The following is a 6,901-nucleotide window of genomic DNA, read 5'->3' on the forward strand; positions in this document are numbered from 1 at the left end:
CATTGCTTCATAACCAGAAAGGTAAAATAATCTGGGAATGAAACTGCATAGGGCTTTTGGAGGCTGACATCTGAATGTATTTAGTGGAGAGGAAACTTTTTTTTTTTTACTTTCATTTCTTGCTTCTTTTATCCTTAAGCTCAGCAATAAACTAGCACTCTATGGTTAAAAAGTCAGGAGAACAGATGTATGGTACTAGTGCATCAGGATCTGTATTTCAACTATGGGGTGTAAATTATAAGGAAGTCCTTCCAAGAAGCATTGAGAGTATCGAGCTAGCTTTGTTGCAGTGATATTACAATGGCAAAGATGATGATTGTGATCATTATTATAGTCACTTGATTATACTAAAGTAAACACTTCAGTCAAAGTTCAGTGCTCACCATTCAGCCTGCCGCTTTTAGATTGAGTCCTGAAAAAATTTCACTGAGCACTGCACATTTTGCAGCATGTTTCAGTCAGCTCCAAGCTACTCTTCTTACCATGGGACTTGCTTGTCCCTTTTCTAACTCTGCAAAGCATTTGAAGGCCAAACTACATTACCAAGCACCGTGCAATAAATGTTGAGGGGTTTGGTGCTGGCAGCCACATGGTAAAGTGATTTCACACAGCTGCTTTCTTATCCCTGGCTTGTCTTTCACTCTTTTCATACACGTCCTATTTGAGGGGGAATACGTCTAGTGTCGAAACTAGTATGTCGAAACTTGTTTTTATTATACTTAGTTAAGGTTACGTTACCACAGTGGGTTAGGGGTGAGAGAAGAGAGTAAAAATGCTAGTGTTAAGTGTCTGGATGTGCCTCTGCCTCAGAGTGTGGTGCTGGGCAGAGCAGGAGACTATCCTCCACAGCCCATCTCAGCCACTGGAGACATTCCTGATGGTCACTTGACTACACCTCAGGACAAGTGCTTTGTCCTGGTCCCTCCTGCACCTTCCTTTACCCTGCTGTCCCTAGAAGCCACCTGAAATCAGGGCAGCAAAAGGTCCTTGCTCTTCCTTGAACTGCCATATCTCCTCCTCATGGGTTGGGGACCTGATAGTGTCCTTACAAAGTACTGTGAGATATCAGAGAAAACAAGGATACACAATGTTTGTCACTGAAGTCTGTCAACCATAGCAAGGTGTCTCTACCCTGTGTGGTGCTGGAGGAGGACCAAAAAGGCGAACAGGCTTTCTCAAAGCACATACCACAGGGAGATCTCTCCTGTTAGGCATGACACAATGCTGCCTCTGCCTAGAAAGATTGTCAGTGCTCTGGAAACCTGTATATGTTGTGCATAGACTAGGAGATTCTTGCATTACCTTCATAATCCAGTGAACTTTAGAGATGGATGTGCATTTTTAAGAATTTCACAGAATCACAGAATCACAAGGTTGGAAAGGACCCATTGGATCATCGAGTCCAACCATTCCTAACACACCCTAAACCATGTCCCTAAGCACTTCATCCACCCGTTCCTTAAACACCTCCAGGGAAGGCGACTCGACCACCTCCCTGGGCAGCCTGTTCCAGTACCCAATGACTCTTACTGTGAAGAATTTTTTTCTGATATCCAACCTGAACCTCCCCTGACGGAGCTTCAGGCCATTCCAATTTATTAGTCAGCATATGCTGCTTCTTAGCAGGAAGAAGTGGCACGCCAGGTTGCTAGCTTGACAGAAAACATGCAGGTGGAGCAACTGCATCAGCAAATCCAGCCTTTCATCTCCCCTCCCAGAAGCCAGTGCTTTAACTAGGCCTTTAACAAAAGCTTCATGGCACCAGGGATCCTGACAGTACAGTGACACTACATCACATCTGTCATTAATTGTGAAGTGCTCTTCTCCTACCTTGCAGGTGAGAAAGAGAGAGAGATTCATCAGCAGATTTGGTGGGAGCAGAACTGAGCCCTTGGGTCACAGCACACCTACAGAGGACCAGGGCCAAGACACTGCAGATCCCCTTACAGTGGTTTAGATCTTTGGGAAGTTATAACCCTTTTACTAAATACCCCATAGCAAATGGCCAAAGAACCAGCCCACAAACTCACCATTGAGTTGTCCAAAGAGGAAACAGATATCTTGTTTGCACAAGATATTGTCCTACTGCAGTCTGTAAGACTGGGCTGAAATATGGGAACCAACTCCTTGTTGTTCTAAACCAAGTTTTACAAAATTGACCCAGATTTGGAGTGACTAAGAGTAGCTCACCAGACATTGTTGGCCTTCTGAGATAGCTTTCTGAGATGCAATTCTTCTCTTGGGTAAAGTTTTTCTCAAAAAAACTCAGAATACCCAAATGTTCCCATGTATTATCATTCTACATGCTTCTTGTCTACTGGCTCCATGAATTTGAACTCGCTTCAGCTGGAGGGGACCAATGGAAAACATTGCAAGCTCCAGAATTGCTCTCTCTCCCTTGTAGGAATTGACCTGTATTTACCTCTCATTCAGACTACCAAGGCATCTATCTCCCTGCTGAAGCAAGAAGGGCTGGAAACGGTGATAGTTTCTACACCATCGATGCATTTCATTTGGCCTTTCAAAATTTAGAAGACTTTATTAAGCGGAAAGAGATTTGCAATATTGATGTGCTTTAATAATGGCTTGGCAAAAGTTAGCTTTCTCTTACATACAGGTACTGTCACCTGGAACATGCTGAACACAAGATTTATGGCCTTCCTTTTGGTCCAAACATCAGTCCCAATATTCACTAGATCTTCTTTTCATAGACTTCATTAGTAGTAAGACACACAGCGGATGGCACAGCAGATGGCCTTCATTTTCCCTCGACTTGAAGTCCAAGTCTCTGCATGTACCTCAGGTTTTTGCCTCATGGCTTTAATTTCCCAGACACTTTAGTACATTTGCTTAACAGAAGAATGCATTTCCTCAACATAAAACAACAGCAAGGACAGAACAGTCCAAATAACTGTAGGAAGGAATGAATCAAATCAGCTGCATAATAAAACACCATCATAGGATTGAGTTAGTCTTTTTTTTTTCTTTTCTACTTGAAGGTTTTAGCCACATTTTGAAAGCTCTTGAGCAAACCAATGGTATGCCAGTTTGAAGATAAAACATTTCCATTTAAGCGTGTTCAGGCATGCAGCTGTAGAATGCACCATGCAAGCATTTTGGAGACCTGCATTCTGGACTCAGATGTTAACTCCAAACAAGTACCAGAAAGCACAGTCTTTTAGAAATGATTGGAACTACTTTTGCTGAAAACTTTCATTCTGTCAGAATACTTGTCTCTTCTCACAAGTGACTGTGTTGAGATAAACATCTCTGCTTCATCTTTGACAGCAATGGAAATTGGGCCAATTATAACTGCAGGTTGAAAGGCTGAACCTTTTATCCTACTCTTACGGTCTTTCCTGAAATAACATGTCAGAGGAACATTCATAATTGTAATGTATTCCATACATTTTCTGGTATAATCAGTACACAGGAGACTCTTCGGATGTGCAGTCACTAGGGAGCAGTGCCTACCTTGTTTTGACTCAGATGCAGTATGATCTTTACCCTTTGCTGTAAATTGGCTCAGAGCACATCTTTATGTGTCAGTTTTGCCTACTCACTTTCAGATGTTACCAGCTCCCAGTGCTATGGAACTGCTTTGGAGTACATGTGATTTTCATTTTACACATTTTTCTGTTCCTTCATATGCCCAAATGAAAAATCCATCGTTTAGGGACATTACATGGATTTATGATACTCCCTGGTGGGACTTTGCATTCAGAACCTAATGAATGGATTATCCTCATCCACATGTGGCATTTCCCAGCTGTGGGAGACACGTTACTATTCCTTGTTTATTTTGCAGCTTCTACACAAGAATACTGGTTGCTTTGTAGAATGCCTTTACAAGTCACTCTGGTGTAGGTTGCTCTGCAACACAAATACCCAATCCTAAGCACAAGTAGTGCCTGTACTCATCTGCTGCCGTGTGTGAAGGGAAACTCAGCACTTGTGTTAGAATCGTCACTGGTGTGTACTAGACAGAAGGGTATATCATGTGTTACAGGAAAGAAGGAGCTTAGAAAGGTATATAAGATTAAATGTGTGGGATATGATGACAGGGAAAGCAAACAAACATTTCTCTAGACTGGTTTCCCAAAACATTTTGTGTCCAATTTGCGCCTCTCCACTTTTGAAATTTTCAGGAACATTTGCAAATAGCAGCTGTCTCAACGACAGCAAATTCAACAACTATCACAGATACAGTCAGCTGAATAGAGAAAATATACTTTACAGATGTCTTCATGCCAGGGAAAAAAAGTGGTAGGAAAAGCCCTATTTTTATTAGTTGGGCTACAGAGAATCCGACTCAAAGACATACTTCTGCTGGAACCTCAGCTTTAAGCAGTGTATCACTTGTGGAAAGACTTGATTTGCAAATGATTCGTTGTTCAAGTTGAGTGCCTAGTAAAAGCTAAAGCAAAACCAGCTAAGAACATGCCTGTCAGTCTCCCACTTCTCCTGTACCTGCTGGAATGATACCAACCCCTGTCCACCAAGTGTGTGCTTCAGTCCTGTGGGAAGTGAGGTGTGAGCTTCTGTGCAGTGAGCAGTAAGAAACAGGGGGTGCAAAGATAAGCTCTGCTTTTCTACTGCTTTGCAGAAGGTCCCCTTGCCCCTTCCCATACTGCTTCCACAAACAAGACAACTCTGGGCACACTGCATGGCTGTAACACCAGAGGCTGAACCAAGACATTGCTACAGGAACCCTGTTGTTAACGTGTATGTTTTCCTTTCTGTAAGCCAAGACGTATTCCTGGTTGCCATAAATTACAGAAATTCATGCACTCAGCATAACCTTCTGCTCATACCTTCCACTGTTAGACTGAAACCCATTTATGGTTAGCTACATCATCATTGCTTTGAGGTTAAATTATCACAAATAGTGCCCACAGCCTCATGGATTTACTTTCAGTTGTTCTTAGTTCAAAATCCATGAGTCACTCTTCTCTAATTCTAAGCAAGGAATTTAATAGACTGAAGAAAATGGTTTTATCCCAAAAAATTTTTCCTCTCACTTCTTTGCATTGCAGAGCCTCAGCCTTAAGTGTCCGTACCCAGCAGAGCGTGCTCCCTTACTGCTACATCTGCAAACTGTTAGCCAGAAATTGCTACTTGCACAGGACATAACAGCTTTGTAAGCAAGCAGCTTTGCGTTGGCCAATACTCTACTGTCTGAAAAAAAAACTGAAAAAGCTCTGTCAGGGTGCCCCATACACCTGCATGAGGACAGCTAGTTACCCTCTGTGGCCAGGCCACTGCTCAGGCCATGGCTGTCCTCTCCTGCCCTGCTGGGGCAGGTGTTGTGGGAAGTGTGAAGGTGCCAGGCCCTCTACATTGCCCCACAACCATTCCCCTCCTTCTCAAAGGCCAGCAAGGAAAAAGTAGAAATCAGGTGGGGCTGATCCACCAGCCACTGGGTAGAACCCTCCCTGTCAATATGGTCTTGGGTTTTGTGTGCCTTCCTGCTACACCAAGACAGTTTCCCAAAGTGACCAGGCTACTAGGTCCCACCAGGCACATACTGGAGGGAGGTTAAGGACAAAGTGATTCTGATATGAAGACCTTTGTTCCTTCATTCGAATTCTAGACCGGTTTGACAAAGTTAGAACAGAAATCATTTTAATATATGATAAGACTTCAGTTTTCTCTGTCCATTTCTATGAATTAAAAGGGAAGGCATGGTGAGTAATGAGGTGGACACTATGTTTGAAGCTGAAGGAACTCAGCCCTTCCTAACATAGGGATTTTTAGTCACGCTCTACAAAACTACATCATGTTGAGCCTGTGCTGAAGTTTTAGCATCACCTTAATCTAAGGTTTGTTGTACAACTGTTTGTTGTTATGCTTTCAGAATTCCACAATTATTCTTTTCAGACCCTGCAGTCCTAAAGTCGTAGCAAGTCATTTCTTTTTCCACGTACGCCATTATGAATCTAGTATATCGCAGAATCCCACTTAACAGAGGGAAGCTTATTTAATCCTAGTGCAGATGACAGTAGTATTGTGTGATGCATATTGAGTCTGAGTGACCCTAGCGGATAACACTGACTTGGCTGGAAGGCGGCAGTGTGCTCTTTGGCAACAGTGGCCAGCAGCATCCTGGTCTGCGTTTGGCAGGGTGTTGTCAGCATATGGAGGGAGGTGATCCTTCCTTTCTATTAGACCCAGTGAGACACATACAAAGTAGCGTGTCTAGTGCTGGGCTCCCCAGTACAAAATTACATACTGGAGTGAGTCTATCAAAGGTGTCTTGCAGGTGATGGAGAGATTGGAGCATCTCTTGGATGAGAAAAGGCTGAGAAAGTGAGGGCTATTAAGTCTGGTGAATAAATGTCTCATGGGGGATCTTGTCACTATGCATAGATAGTGGGAGCAAAGATAGTGGGAAAGAGAAACTGGAATTAAAGAATACAGACCTTGTAGTGAAGACACAAGAAGAGACAACAGACACCAGAATACAAGAAAATCCGTCTAAACAGAATAACTTTTTTTCCTGTGCAGGTGATTAGACTCTGGAACATGCCGCCCAAAGTGGTGTCTCCATCCCTAGAGGTATTCAAATCCAACTGAACATAGCCCTCAGCAACCTGATGTGACCTACTTTCTACGGGCAGGAGTGGGACTGGGTGCTCTCCACAGGTGTGATCCAGCCTTGGTACCACTGCAGTTCTACGCTACAGTTCTATCACATAGCACTGAGTTCTAATTAGTGAATGTGTTTGAGGATATACTAGAGGAAGTACTACTGCTTCTACAAGTTCAGAGAATAACAAATGCAAATAAAGTTTCTAAATTAACTTAAAGATTAAATAGTGTGATTTTCCACACAGTTAAGTGTTAGACTCCTGTACATTTCTCACCTTCAAGTCACTTACTAAGATCTTCTGATGATCTT

The sequence above is a fragment of the Cuculus canorus genome, chromosome Z, assembly GCF_017976375.1.
Source record: "Cuculus canorus isolate bCucCan1 chromosome Z, bCucCan1.pri, whole genome shotgun sequence".
Classification (NCBI taxonomy): domain Eukaryota; kingdom Metazoa; phylum Chordata; class Aves; order Cuculiformes; family Cuculidae; genus Cuculus; species Cuculus canorus.